This window comes from Oryx dammah, unplaced genomic scaffold, assembly GCF_014754425.2.
Source record: "Oryx dammah isolate SB20612 unplaced genomic scaffold, SCBI_Odam_1.1 HiC_scaffold_8, whole genome shotgun sequence".
Classification (NCBI taxonomy): Eukaryota; Metazoa; Chordata; class Mammalia; order Artiodactyla; family Bovidae; genus Oryx; species Oryx dammah.
Genome location: NW_024070192.1, coordinates 45,653,582 through 45,669,454, shown reverse-complemented (window position 1 = coordinate 45,669,454; position 15,873 = coordinate 45,653,582).

Below are 15,873 nucleotides of genomic sequence, written 5' to 3'. Positions count from 1 at the left end.
GTAGAGAAATGCCTTCAAAACTCTCAGGGGAAAAGGATTCTTCTAGATTGCTATACATAGTCAAGAGAAAGATATGCAATAAAATTTTCACGACACACACCTATTGTCCAGAAGCTACCAGAATGTTGACTCTTCATCTTGATAAGGCACAGTGAAGAAAGAGAAAAACAGGGAATGCAGGAATCCAGGTCTCCAACAGGAAAGCAGGAAAAAAATTTTCAGATGACAGCAGAAATGCAGATCCAGAAGGCAACCAATTCTGAATAATCAGGAAGATGGAGAGATCTTGGCAGGATGCTTCCAAGGTGGGTGATGGGGGATAAAAATCACAAATCTCATGTGTTGGATGTATTGAGAAAGATTTTCTATTTCTGGCAGAGTTTGGGGATGAAGTTAGAATGAGTGATATGTAGATAAATGGGGTGAGCGCGTCAAAACTTGAAGAGGTCCTTAACTGCAAGAAAAACAAAAGGTTGTTCAAGAAGGTAAATGTAAGCATAGAACATTTATGAATACAATTTATATCAATGTAAATAATACACGTATGACTATAGATTTAGCCTAAAGTTATATAATAATTATTTTGAAAGCTAACAGCATGATGAAGAGAAGTGTGTGTACGTGCATGTATGTATGTATATAGGCAATGTGTTTAGGAGGTATAAACTTTTAAATTCCTTTCAAAAATACAGTCAACAGACAATATATAAATATTTTGTATGCACCCTGGTTGGAAATATGAGGGAAATTTCCAGAAGAATTTGCTATGAAATTTAAAATATTTGCCTCTAGGTAGGAAAACTTGGGGCTTTTTGAAGGGGTAGAGGACTAATTTTATTCCGATCTAAGCATTGAATGTTGTATAGTTTTATATGGCTGCTATAGCACTTAGCACAAACTAGTTTATTGACTATGCCAAAGCCTTTGACTGTGTGGATCACAGTAAACTGTGGAAAATTCTTCAAGAGATGGGAATACCAGACCACCTGACCTGCCTCTTGAGAAACCTATATGCAGGTCGGGAAGCAATAGTTAGAACTAGATATGGAACAACAGACTGGTTCCAAATAGGAAAAGGAGTACGTCAAGACTGTATGTTGTCACTCTTTTTATTCAACTTATATGCAGAGTACATCATGAAAAATACTGGGCTGGAAGAAGCACAAGCTGGAATCAAGATTGCCAGGAGAAATATCAATAACCTCAGATATGCAGATGACACCACCCTTATGGCAGAAAGTGAAGAGGAACTAAAAAGCCTCTTGGTGAAAGTGAAAGAGGAGAGTGAAAAAGTTTTCTTAAAGCTCAACAGAAGTTCAGAAAACAAAGATCATGGCAACTGGTCTCATCACTTCATGGGAAATAGATGGGGAAACAGTAGAAACAGTGTCAGACTTTATTTTGGGGGGCTCCAAAATCACTGCAGATGGTGATTGCAGCCATGAAATTTAAAAATGCTTACTCCTTGGAAGAAAAGTTATGACCAACCCAGACAGCATATTCAAAAGCAGAGACATTACTTTGCCAACAAAGGTCCATCTAGTCAAGGCTATGGTTTTTCCTGTGGTCATGTATGGATGTGAGAGTTGGATTATGAAGAAAGCTGAGTGCTGAAGAATTGATGCTTTTGAACTGTGGTGTTGGAGAAGACTCTTGAGAATCCCTTGGACTTCAAGGAGATCCAACCAGTCCATCCTAAAGGAGATCAGTCCTGGGTGTTCTTTAGAAGGATTGATGCTGAAGCTGAAACTCCAATACTTTGGCCACCTGATGCAAAGAGTTGACTCATTGGAAAAGACTCTGATGCTGGGAGGGACTGGGGGCAGGAGGAGAAGGGGACAACAGAGGATGAGATGGCTGGATGGCATCACCGACTTGATGGACATGAGTTTGGGTAAACCCCGGGAGTTGGTGATAGACAGGGAGGCCTGGTGTGCTGCGATTCATGGGGTCACAAAGAGTTGGACACAACTGAGCGACTGAACTGAACTGAACTGAGGTGACTCAAAGCAACAGAAATTTATTCTCCCAGAGTTCTGGAGATTAGACGTCTGAAATGGTTTTCTGGAATAAACCAAGGGGTAGGCGAGGCTGTGCCCCTTCCAGGGATCCTAGGGGAGAATCTTTTCCTTATCTTTTCTAGCTTCTGGGAGCTCCTGGGATTCCTTGGCTTGTAGCTGCATCCAGTGTTTAAAACCAGAGTCTTCAAATCTATCTTTGTTCTACTTCCACATGGCTTTCTTTCAGTGTGTAAAGTCTCCCTCTGCCTCCTTCATATGGGGACACACGTGGGACTTCCCTGGTTAAGAAATCCACGCAATGGTTGACTCCACGCTTCTACTGCAGGGGACATGGGTTCAATCCTGGTCAGGCTAAGTAAGATCCCACATGCTGCAAAGCACAGCCAAAAAAGAAAAAAAGGATACACATGACTGCATTTAGAGCCTACCTGGATAATTCAGGGTTATTTCTTTAACACAAGATCCTTTACTTAATCACCCTTTTTCCAAATAAGGTTTTGTTCACAGGTTTTAGAGATTAGGACATAGATATATTTGGAGGAGGGAGGCTATTATTTAGCCTGCCAGAAACATTTTAAAAAATCTTTTTCAATACATTTATTGAAAAATACATTTATATATGATATATACATACATAGAGGAGTATCTACCTTTTTTTTTTCCCACTGTGGTCATCACTGGAATGTTACAGCCAACTTTAGTTCTACATCATGTATGTCTATAGCAGTTCTTGAGTAATACACATTTATTACTCATGTAAAATGGTAATATGTGGGGAAAAAAATAGGGGGAAAGATTTCATGCTTTGGCTGGTATATATCTGAAGCCAACTAGTTCCAAGTGTTTCATTTCAACTATAAACACAAGGCAAGTCTCCAGTTAAATGACACCAACATTCACATTGTTTCCTCAAAGACATATGTGTGTTGCAAACATGTGGCTACCAGAAGCCAAGAGCTCAGGAGGTTGTAGAGCGGTTTTGTGGGGTTTCAAAACATCGAGGAGTGGTTTTAAACCCAATCTAGTAAGCCATTTGCTCTCAAACGTGCAATGTATCTGCTTCTTACCCTCTGGATTTCTTCAGTTTTTCTCAGATTTCAGGATCTGACTGTACTCTAAACGAGTTAAAAGTGTGAAAGTCAAAGTGTTAGTCCCTCGGCCATGTCCTACTGTTTGCAACCCCATCGACTGTAACCCACCAGGCTCCTCTGTCCATGGAATTCTCCAGGCAAGAATACTGGAGTGGGTTGCCATTCCCTTCTCCAGGGGACTTTCCTGACCCAGGGAGTGAACCTGGGTCTCCCACAGGTTCTTCACCATCTGAGCCGCTGGGGAAGCCCTAAACTAGTTGAAAGGGGGCTTAAAGATCACGGGGTCCAACCCCAATATAGTACAGCTTAGGTAATACAAAGAGGATCTGGAATAATGATTCCCAAGGCAGCTAAGGCTCCTGATCTCCGGTGTCTAGAGCCGATGCTAGCATTGATCAGAGCATCTATGCTTCAGTGCTTTTTGTTAGTCCATGAACCTCTGGCTCTCAGTTCAGTTCAGTTCAGTCACTCAGTCATGTCCAACTCTTTGTGACCCCATGGACTGCAGCACGCCAGGCCTCCCTGTCCTTCACCATCACCTGGAGCTTGCTCAAACTCATGTCCATTGAATTGGTGGTGCCATCCAACCATCTCATCCTCTGCTATCCCCTTCTCCTCCTGCCTTCAATCTTTTCCAGTTTCAGGTTCTTTTCCAGTGAGTCAGTTCTTTGCATCAGGTGGCCAAAGTATTGGAGTTTCACCTTCAGCATCAATCCTCCCAATGAATATTCAGGACTGATTTCCTTTAGGATGGACTGGTTGGATCTCCTTGCAGTCCAAGAGACTCACAAGAGTCTTCAACACCACAGTTCAAAAGCATCAATTCTTCAGCATTCAGCTTTCTTTATGGAATCTAGAAAGATTCACGTCCATACATGAATACTGGAAAAACCATAGCTTTGACTAGTTGGCCCTTTGTTGGCAAAGCAATGTCTCTGCTTTTCTTTTTGAAAGTGACATTTTTTAAATTAATTTATTTTTTTATTGATGGATAATTGCTTTACAGAATTTTGTTGTTTTCTGTCAAACCTCAACATGAATCATTTATAGGTACACATATAACTGTCCCTTCCCTTTTGAAGCTCCCTCCCATCTCCCACCCCATCCCCCACCCCATCCCACTCCTCTAGGTTGATACAGAGCCCCTGTTTGAGTTTCCTGAGCCATACAGCAAATTCCCATTGGCTATCTATTTTACATATAGTAATATAAGTTTCCATGTTACTCGTTCCATACATCTCACCCTCTCCTCCCCTCTCCCCATGTCCGTAAATCTATTCTCTATGTCTGTTTCTCCATTGCTGCCCTTGTAACTAAATTCTTCAGTACCATTTTTCTAGATTCCGTATATATGTGCTAGAATGTGATATTTATCTTTCTCTTTCTGACACACTTCACTCTGTATAATAGGTTCTAGGTTCACCCACCTCATCAGAAAGGACTCAAATGTGTTCCTTTTTATGGCTGAGTAATATTCCATTGTGTACCACAGCTTCTTTATCCATTCATCTGTCGATGGACATCTAGGTTGCTTCCGTGTTCTAGCTATTGTAAATAGTGCTGCAATGAACAATGGGATACATGTGTCTTTTTCAATTTTGATTTCCTCAGGGTATATGTCTAGGAGTGGGATTTCTGGGTCATATGGTGGTTTTATTCCTAGTTTTTTAAGGAATCTCCATACCATCTGCCATAATGGTGGTATCAGTTTACATTCCCACCAACAATTCAAGAGTGTTCCCTCTTCTTCACACCCTCTCCAGCACTTATTGTTTGTAGACTTTTTGATGATGGCCATTCTGACCGGTGTGAGGTGATATCACACTGTAGTTTTGATTTGCATTTCTCTAATAATGAGCAATGTTGAGCATCTTTTCATGTGTTAATTATCCATCTATATGTTTTCTTTGGAGAAATGTCTGTTTAGGTCTTTTCCCCACTTTTCCATTGGGTTGTTTGTTTTTCTGGCCTTGAGTTATATGAACTGCTTGTATATTTTGGAAATTAATCCTTTGTCAGTTATTTCATTTGCTATTATTTTCTCCCATTCTGAGGGTTGTCTTTTCACTTTGCTTATAGTTTCCTTTGCTGTGCAAAAGCTTTTAAGCTTAACAAGGTCCCACTTGTTTACTTTTGTTTTTATTTCTGTTACTGCAGGAGGTGAGCCATAGAGGATCTTGCTTTGATTTATGTCATCAAGTGTTCTGCCTGTGTTTTCCTCTAAGAGTTTTATGGTCTTACATTTATGTCTTTAATCCATTTTGAGTTTATCTTTGTGTATGGTGTTAAGAAGTGTCTAATTTCATTCTTTCACATGTAGCTGTCCAGTTTTCTCAGCACCATTTATTGAAGAGACTGTCTTTGCCCCATTGTATATTCTTGCCTCCTTTGTCAAAATAAGGTACCCATGGGTGCCTGGGTTTATTTCTGGGCTTTCTATCTTATTCCATTGTTCTAGATTTCTGTTTTTGTGCCAGAGCCATACTGTCTTGATGACTGTAGCTTTGTAGTATAATCTGAAGTCAGGAAGGTTGATTCCTCCATCTGCATTCTTCTTTCTCAAGACTGCTTTGGCTTTTCGGGGTCTTTTGTGTTTCCATATGAATTGTGAAATTTTTTGTTCTAGTTCTGTGAAAAATGCCATTGGTAATTTGATAGGGATCGCATTGAACCTGTAGACTGCATTGGGTGGTGTAGTCATTTTCACAATATTGATTCTTCCTACCCAGGAACATGGAATATCTCTCCATCTGTTTATGTCATCTTTGATTTCTTTCATTAGTGTCTTATAATTTTCTGTGTACAGCTCTTTTGTCTCCTTAGGTAAGTTTATTCCTAGATGTTTAGTTCTTTTTGTTGCAGTGATGAATGGGATTGCTTCCTTAATTGCTCTTTCTGATTTTTCATTGTTAGTATATAGAAATGCAAGTGATTTCTGTATAGCAATTTTGTATCCTGAAACTTTGCTAAATTCACGGATTAACTCTAGTAATTTTTTGATACTATCTTTAGGGTTTTCTATGTACAGTATCATGTCATCTGCAAACAGTGAGAGCTTTGCTTCTTCTTTTCCAACCTGGATTCCTTTTATTTCTTTTTCTTCTCTGATTGCTATAGCTAGGACTCCCAGAACTATGTTGAAAAATAGTGGTGAAAGTGGACATCTTTGTCTTGTTCCTGATCTTAGGGGGAATGCTTTCAGTTTTTCGCCATTGAGAATAATGTTTGCTGTAGGCTTATCATATATGGCCCTTACTGTGTTGAGGTAGGTTTCTTCTATGCCCATTTTTTGAAGAGTTTTAATCATAAATGGGTGCTGAATTTTGTCAAAGGCTTTTCCGGCAACAATTGAGATTATCATCTGGTTTTTATCTTTCAATTTTTCAATATGGTGTATCACATTGATTGATTTGCATATATTGAAGAATCCTTGCATTCCTAGAATAAACCCAACTTGATCATGGTTTATGAGCTTTTTGATGTGTTGCTGAATTCTGTTTGCTAAAATTCTTTGAGGATTTTTGCATCTGTGTTCATCAGTGATATTAGCCTGTAGTTTTCTTTTTTTGTATTGTCTTTGTCTGGTTTTGGTATCAGGGTGATGGTGGCCTCGTAGAATGAGTTTGGAAGTGTTCCTTCCTCTGCAATTTTTTGAAAGAGTTTTAGAAAGATAGGCATTAGCTCTTCTCTAAATGTTTGATAGAATTCTCCTGTGAAGCCATCTGGTCCTGGGCTTTTGTTTTTTGGGAGATTTTTGATCACAGCTTCAATTTCACTGCTTGTAATTGGGTTGTTCATAATTTCTATTTCTTCCTCATTCAGTCTTGGAGGATTGAACTTTTCTAAGTATCTGTCCATTTATTCCAGGTTATCCATTTTATTGCCATATAGTTAATAATAATAGTCTCTTATAATCCTTTGTATTTCTGCATTCTCTGTTGTAACCTCTCCTTTTTCATTTCTAATTTTGTTGATTTGATTCTTCTCTCTTTTTTTCTTGATGAGTCTGGCCAAAGGTTTGTCAATTTTTGTTTATTTTCTCAAAGAACCAGCTTTTGGTTTTATTAATCTTTATTATTGTTTATTTCCTTTCTTTTTCATTTATTTCTGCTTGGATCTTTATGATTTCTTTCCTTCTGTTAATTCTGGGGTTTTTTTGTTCTTCTTTTTCCAGTTGTTTTAGGTGTAAAGTTAGGTTGTCTATTGGATGTTTTTATTGTTTCTTGAGGTAGGATTGTATTGCTATAAACTTCCCTCTTAGAACTGCTTTAGCTGCATCCCATAGGTTTTGAATTGTCATGTTTTCATTGTTGTTTGTTTCTAGAAATTTTTTGATTTCTCTTTTGATTTCTTCAGTAACCTGTTGGCTATTTAGAAATGTGTTGTTTAATCTCCATGTGTTTGTGTTTGTTACAGTTTTTTTTTTCCTTGTAATTGATATCTAGTCTCATAGCATTGTGTTCAGAGAAGATGCTTGATATGATTTCAATTTTCCTAAATTTACTGAGGTTTGATTTGTGAGCCAAGATATGGTCTATCCTGGAGAATGTTCCATGTGCATTTGAGAAGAAGGGGTTTTCTTCTGCATTTGGATGGAATGTCCTGAAGATATCAACGAGATCCATCTCATTTAATATATCATCTAAGATGTGCTTCCTTATTAATCTTCTGTTTTGATGATCTGTCCATTGGTGTGAGTGTGGTGTTAAAGTCGCCTGCTATTATTGTGTTACTGTCAATTTTTCCTTTCATGTCTCTTAGTGTTTGTCTTATGTATTGAGGTGTTCCTATGTTGGGTGCATAGATATTTACAATTGTTATGTCTTCTTGGATTGATCCCTTGGTCATTATATAGTGATATATATTATATCACAATTATTAGTGTCCTTCCTTATCTCTTGTAATCTTTATTTTAAGGTCTGTTTTGTCTGATATGAGGATTGCTACTCCAGCTTTCTTTTGCTTCCCATTTGCATGGAATATATTTTTACATCCTCTCACTTTCAGTCTATAAGTGTCTTGAGGTCTGAAGTGGGTTTCTTATAGACAGCATACATTTGGGTCTTGTTTTTGTATCCATTCAGCCAGTCTGTGTCTTTCAGTTGGAGCATTTAATCCATTTACATTTAAAGTAATTATTGATATATATGTTCCTATTCCTTGGGATTTCTTTGGAAGGAATGATGCTAAAGCTGAAACTCCAGTTCTTTGGCCACCTCATATGAAGAATTGACTCATTGGAAAAGACTCTGATGCTGGGAGGGATTGGGGGCAGGAGGAGAAGGGGACGACAGAGGATGAGATGGCTGGATGGCATCACAGACTTGATGGACGTGAGTCTCAGTGAACTCCGGGAGATGGTGATGGACAGGGAGGCCTGGCGTGCTGCGATTCATGGGATTGCAAAGAGTTGGACACGACTGAGCGACTGAACTGAAATGAACTGAACTGATTGCCATTTTCTTAATTGTTCGGGGTTGATTTTGTCGATCTTGTTTCTTCTATTTCTTGACTATATAAGTCCCTTTAACATTTGTTGTAAAGCTGGTTTGGTGGTACTGAATTCTCTCAACTTTTGCTTTTCTGAAAAGCTTTTTATTTCTCCATCAATTTTGAATGAGATCCTTGCCAGGTACAGTAATCTTGGTTGTAGATTTTCCCCTTTAAGTACTTTAAATTTTCCATGCTACTTCCTTCTGGCCTGCAGAGTTTCTCCTGAAAGATCAGTTGTTAAGCCTATGGGGTTCTCCTTGTATGTTACTTGTTGTTTTTCCCTTGCTGCTTTTAATATTCTTTGTATTTAGTCTTTGTTAGTTTGATTAGTATGTGTCTTGGCATGTTTCCCGTTGGGTTTATCCTCTATGGGACTCTTTGTGCCTCTTGGACTTGATTGACTAATTTCCTTTTCCATATTAGGGAAAATTTCAACTATAATCTCTTCAAAAATTTTCTCATACCCTTTCTTTTTCTCTTCTTCTTCTGGGACCCCTATCATTCAAATGTTGGTGTGTTTGATATTGTCCCAAGGGTCCCTGAGACTATCCTTAATTCTTTTCATTCTTTTTACTTTATTCTGCTCTTCAGAAGTTATTTCCACCATTTTATCTTCCAGCTCACTGATTCGTTCTTCTGCTTCAGATATTCTGCTATTGATTCCTTTTTAATTTCAGTAATTGTGTTACTTGTCTCTGTATGTTTATTCTTTAATTTTTCTAGGTCGTTGTTAATTGATTCTTGCATTTTCTCCATTTTGTTTTCAAGGTTTTTGATCATCTTTACTATCATTATTCTGAATTCTTTTACAGGAGGTTTGCCTATTTCCTCTTCATTTATTTGGACTTCTGTTTTTCTAGCTTGTTCCTTCATTTGTGTAGTATTTCTCTGCCCTTTCATTATTTTTTTTTAACTTATTGTGTTTGAGGTCACCTTTTCCCAGGCTTCAAGGTTGAATTCTTTCTTTCTTTCTTTTTTTTTTTGGTTTGTGCCCTCCTAAGGTTGGTCCAGTGGTTTGTGTAAGCTTCGTATAGGGTGAGATTTGTGCTGAGTTTTTGTTTTTCCTTTGATGGGCAAAGCTGATTGAGGTGGTAATCCTATCTCCTGATAACTGGGTTTGTATTTTTGTTTTGTTTGTTGTTTAGATGAGGCATCCTGCACAGGGTGCTACTGGTTGTTGGGGTGATGCCAGGTCTTGTATTCAAGTGGTTTTCTTTGTGTGAGTTCTCACTATCTGATACTCCCTAGGGTTAGTTCTCTAATAATCTAGGGTCTTGGAGTCTGTGCTCCCACTCCAAGGCTCAGGGCTTGATCTCTCGTCAGGAACAAAGATTCCACAAGTGATTTGTTATGGCGTTCAGTTCAGTTCAGTTCAGTCACTTAGTTGTGTCCGACTCTTTGCAACCCCATGAATCGCAGCACGCCAGACCTCCCTGTCCATCACCATCTCCTGGAGTTCACTCAGACTCACGTCCATCGAATCAGTGATGCCATCCAGCCATCTCATCCTCTGTTGTCCCCTTTTCCTCCTGCCCCCAATCCCTCCCAGCATCAGGGTCTTTTCCAATGAGTCAACTCTTCACATGAGGTGGCCAAAGTACTGGAGTTTCAGCTTTAGCATCGTTCCTTCCAAAGAAATCCCAGGGCTGATCTCCTTCAGAATGGACTGGTTGGATCTCCTTGCAGTCCAAGGGACTCTCAAGAGTCTTCTCCAACACCACAGTTCAAAAGCATCAATTCTTCGGCACTCAGCTTTCTTCACAGTCCAACTCCCGTATCCATACATGACCACTGGAAAAACCACAGCCTTGACTAGATGGACCTTTGTTGGCAAAGTAATGTCTCTGCTTTTGAATATGCTCTCTAGGTTGGTCATAACTTTCCTTCCAAGGAGTAAGGGTCTTTTAATTTCATGGCTGCAATCACCATCTGCAGTGATTTTGGAGCCCCCCAAAATAAAGTCTGACACTGTTTCCACTGTTTCCCCATCTATTTCCCATAAAGTGATGGGACCAGATGCCATGATCTTCGTTTTCTGAATGTTGAGCTTTAAGCCAACTTTTTCACTCTCCTCTTTCACTTTCATCAAGAGGCTTTTTAGTTCCTCTTCACTTTCTGCCATAAGGGTGGTGTCATCTGCATATCTGAGGTTATTGATATTTCTCCCAGCAATCTTGATTTCAGCTTGTGCTTCTTCCAGCCCAGCGTTTCTCATCATGTACTCTGCATATAAATTAAATAAGCAGGGTGACAATATACAGCCTTGATTTACTCCTTTTCCTATTTGGAACCAGTCTGTTGTTCCATGTCCAGTTCTAACTGTTGCTTCCTGACCTGCATATAGGTTTCTCAAGAGGCAGGTTAGGTGGTCTGGTATTCCCATCTCTTTCAGAATTTTCCACAGTTTATTGTGACACACACAGTCAAAGGCTTTGGCATAGTCAATAAAGCAGAAATAGATGTTTTTCTGGAATTCTCTTGCTTTCTCGATGACCCAGCAGATGTTGGCAATTTGATCTCTGTTTCCTCTGCCTTTTCTACAATCAGCTTGAACATCTGGAAGTTCACGGTTCACATATTGTTGAAGCCTGGCTTGGAGAATTCTGAGCATTCCTTTACTGGCGTGTGAGATGAGTGCAATTGTGTGGTAGTTTGAGCATTCTTTGGCATTGCCTTTCTTTGGGATTGGAATGAAAACTGATATTTTCCAGTCCTATGGCCACTGCTGAGTTTTCCAAATTTGCTGGCATATTGAATGCAGCACTTTCACAGCATCATCTTTCAGGATTTGAAATAGTTCAACTGGAATTCCATCACCTCCACTAGCTTTGTTTGTAGTGATGATTTCTAAGGCCCACTTGACTTCACATTCTAGGATGTCTGGCTCTAGATGAGTGATCACACCATTGTGATTATCTTGGTCATGAAGATCTTTTTTGTACAGTTCTGTGTATTCTTGCCACCTCTTCTTAACATCTTCTGCTTCTGTTAGGTCTGTACCATTTCCGTCCTTTATCGAGCCTATCTTTGCATGAAATGTTCACTTGGTACCTCTAGTTTTCTTGAAGAGATCTCTAGTCTTTCTCATTCTGTTCTTTTCCTCTATTTCTTTGCATTGATCACTGAGGAAGGCTTTCTTATCTCTTCTTGCTATTCTTTGGAACTCTGCATTCAGATGCTGATATCTTTCCTTTTCTCCTTGGCTTTTCATTTCTCTTCTTTTCACAGCTATTTGTAAGGCCTCCCTAGATGCCATTTTGCTTTTTTGCATTTCTTTTCCATGGGGATGGTCTTGATCCCTGTCTCCTGTACAATGTCATGAACCCCAGTCCATAGTTCATCAGGCACTCTATCTATCAGATCTAGTCCCTTAAATCTATTTCTCACTTCCACTGCATAATCATAAGGGATTTGATTTAGGTCATACCTGAATGGTCTAGTGGTTTTCCCTACAAACAAATATGCAAAAATGAGAAGCCAAAGATGAACCCCAGACAAATATCACTTACAAAATCAGGCAAATAATAATTAAAATAGTGGAATATACACATATACATATATACCCATGAGCAAAGTCAAAATAGTCCAACAAAAATAAAGTACAGTAGGTTGACCCAACGAACAAAGGAAATCAACAATTATATCTACCAGTTAAGAACAAAGCTAACTCTTGAGAGAGAGCAAAAGTGACACAGCTGTATAGAACAGTCTTTTGGACTCTGTGGGAAAGGGAAAGGGTGGGATGATTTGGGAGAGTGGCATTGAAACATGTATAATATCATATATGAAATGAATCGCTAGTCCAGGTTTGATGCATGATACTGGATGCTTGGGGCTGGTGCACTGGGACGACCCAGAGAGATGGTACAGGGAGGAAGGAGAGAGAAGTGTTCAGGATGGGGAACAAGTGTATACTTGTGGCGGATTCATGTTGATGTATGGCAAAACCAATACAATATTGTAAAGTAATTAACCTCCAATTAAAATAAATAAATTTATACTAAAAAAAGAGAGAACAAAGCTAACTAAATCACAGACTGGAAAACAAAACTAGAAAAGGGGCCTAGTGGGGAGTAAAGCAATGAAAACAAAACTAACAAATATGTTGAGTGGAAAAGAAAGAAAGAAAAAAAATATATGCAAAGTTAAATAGAGGTAGATGAAGAAGATTTATATACATTAAAGATTAATTGCAAGGGGGAAAGAACAGTAGGAAAAGCAAAGAAAGGAATAAATATAGAAAAAATATAATAGGTTTTTAAAAATTAAAATTATAAAAAAGAGAAAAGAACAAAAAATGGAAGAAGGAGGAAAAAAAGAAGAAAGAAAGGAAAACTCCACAGAACTGCAAAAGCCCAGGGTAGAGGCAGAGGTTTATAACAACAATAAAAAATGTGACTGAATATAGAGATATACATGAAAAGAAAGTGAAAGTGCAAGTTGCTCAGTCGCTCTTTGCGACCTAAAGTCCATGGAATTCTCCAGGCCAGAATACTGGAGTGGGTAGCCTTGCCCTTCTCCAGGGGATCTTCCCAACCCAGGGATCAAACCCAGGTCTCCTGCATTGTAGGCAGATTCTCAACCAGCTGAGCCACAGGGAAGCCCCAAAACACTGGAGTGGGTAGCCTATCCCTTCTCCAGTGGATCTTCCCAACCCAGGAATTGAACTGGGGTGTCCTGCATTGCAGGCAGATTCTTTACCAACTGAGCTATTAGGGAATCCCACAGATATATATACCCATAAGCAAAATCAAAACAAGAAAAGAAAAGAAAAAAGGAAACTCCACAGAACTACAAAAGCCCAATGTAGAGGCAGAGGTTTATAACAACAATAAAAAATGTGATTGAGGGGGGGAAAAAAAACTCAAAAGCTTAATTAGATTTCATAGTGCCAATAAAATCGACAACTACAGCAGAGGGGGGAAAGGGGGAAAAAATCCAAAAGAATCAACAGAACAAGTCAAAACATAAGAATAATAAATGTTTTTCTTGAGTCACTGCTGTCAGATTCCTTTCTTCTCTAGAAGTCACAGTCCACCTCACCTCCCTAGGATGCCCTCCAACACTGTGCTTGTCTCTGGACCTGCTGTGGGGGCAGCTCAAATTCTAATCTGGACCTACTCCTGTGTGTTCTTGCCTCCAATGTCCACAGCTATCAGAACCAGTGCTTTATCTTTTGTGGGAGCTCTCAATGACCTTTTATATATTCCGTAGACACAGAGTCTGGCTAGTTGATCATGCGGATTTAATCTGCAGCTTGTACAAATGGTGGGAAGGTTTTGGGTCTTCCTTAGCCACACCACCCCTGGTTTCAATTGTGGTTTTATTTCCACCTCTGCATGTGGGTCGTCCACTGCGGTTTGCTCCTGGGGCTTCCCTGGAGGACTTGGGTTTGCCCCTGTGAGTTCCAGGTGTGAAGGTGGTGCAGCTGCCTGGGTCACAGGGGTTCTGGCAGCACCAGGTATTCAGAGGGGTTGGCGGCTAAGGCATTGGGAAATCGAGTGCTCTAGAAGGGTATGGCAACCAGTATGGGCCAATACGCGCCAGTATTCTTGCCTGGAGAAGCCCCCTCCCTGATAGAGAAGCCTGGCAGGCCACAGTCCACAGGGTCGCAAAGAGCTGGACACGACAGAAGCAATCCTGTGCACATAGATGCAAGACATTTTTTGCCTGTGGCAGCTCTGCCCCAGTGAGAGTTGAGCGTGAAGGTGATGCAGCTGCTTGGCTTGCAGAGGCCCAGGCAGCACCAAGTGTACAGGGACACGACTGCCTCTGCTGCAGCAGTTATAGCGCTATCAGAGTCTTTCTTTGAGTCTCTTGTAGCTGGAGATCAGAAGGCCTCTTTGGCCAGTCTTTCTCCATAGCTCCACCCATTCAGGCACTTAGAGGGCTGCCTTGCCTGGGGTCCTTCTCTGTTGTTCTGTGCGTCAGGCACATAGAGGGCCCCCCCTGGCTGGGGTCCTACTCTGTAGCTCAGCGAGTCAGGCACTTAAGGAGCACTCTGGGTGGAGTCCTGCTCTGTAGTTCAGTGCCTCAGGTCTTCGATGGCCCAGCCTCTCTATTGTTCAGCTGCCGATGCTGGCAAGAGGGGAGAGAGAGGCTATGGTGATGGCTCCACCCCCTACGCATGACTCAGCAGTATCGCCTTGCTTCTGTGGCTGCCTGGCTTTCTTCCACAGGCATTTCCCACCACAGTCTCCTCCCTCACATCCCCTAGATACGTCTCTCTGCAGTCAACAGCAGCCCTCACCCTGGGATTGCTCCACAATCCCTAAACTCCATCTCCCAGCTGCTGCATCTTCCAGGGGACCTGCATCCCTGTCCGGGGATGCGGCTTATGGCTGTGGCAAGGACTGTCTGATTCTCACTCCATTTAGGCTGCCACAGATCAGCTGTTTCACTCTCAGCCTTAAATATTTCTCCTCTGACTCAGACAGTTGCCCTGAAGTGGGGATCAGACCCCCTGCTTCACTTCCCCCACCCGCCGAGGGCAGGTCCAGTCCTACTAACACTCGTGTTTCTCCCTCTAGTTTCTTCATCCTAGTGAGTTTTGCGTGGTTCTATATATTCTTTTCCTCTGGTCAAGTACTCCTGTGCACTCTCAGCTGGTGTTTTGCACGCACTTCTGTGTCTGAAGTATTCCTAATGTATCTGTGGAGAGAGTACTCCGTGTCCACCTACTCCTCCACCATCTTGATCTGTCTCTGTTTTTTAATATGCTGTTTAGGTTGGTCATAGCTTTTCTTCCAAGGAGCAAGCATCTTTTAATTTCCTGGCTGCAGTCACCATCTGCAGTGATTTTGGAGCGCAAGATTATAAAGTCTCTCACTGTTTCCATTGTTTCCCCATCTATTTGCCACGAAGTGATGGGACCAGATGCCATGATCTTAGTTTTCTGAATGTTGAGTTTTAGGCCTACTTTTTCACTCTCCTCTTTCACTTTCACCAAGAGGCTCTTTAGTGCTTCTTTGCTTTCTGCTGTAAGGGTGGTGTCATCTGTGTATCTGAGGTAATTGATATTTCTCCCGACAATCTTGATTCCAGCTTGTGCTTCATCCAGCCTGGCATTTTGCATGATGTCCTCTGCATATAAGTTTAATAAGCAGGGTGACAATATACAGGCTTGATGCACTCCTTTTGCGATTTAGAACCAGTCTGTTGTTCCATGTCCAGTACTAACTGTTGCTTCTTGACCTGCATACAGATTTCTCAGGAGGCAGGTCAGGCGGTCTGGTATTCTCATCTCCTGAGGAATTTTCCACAGTTTG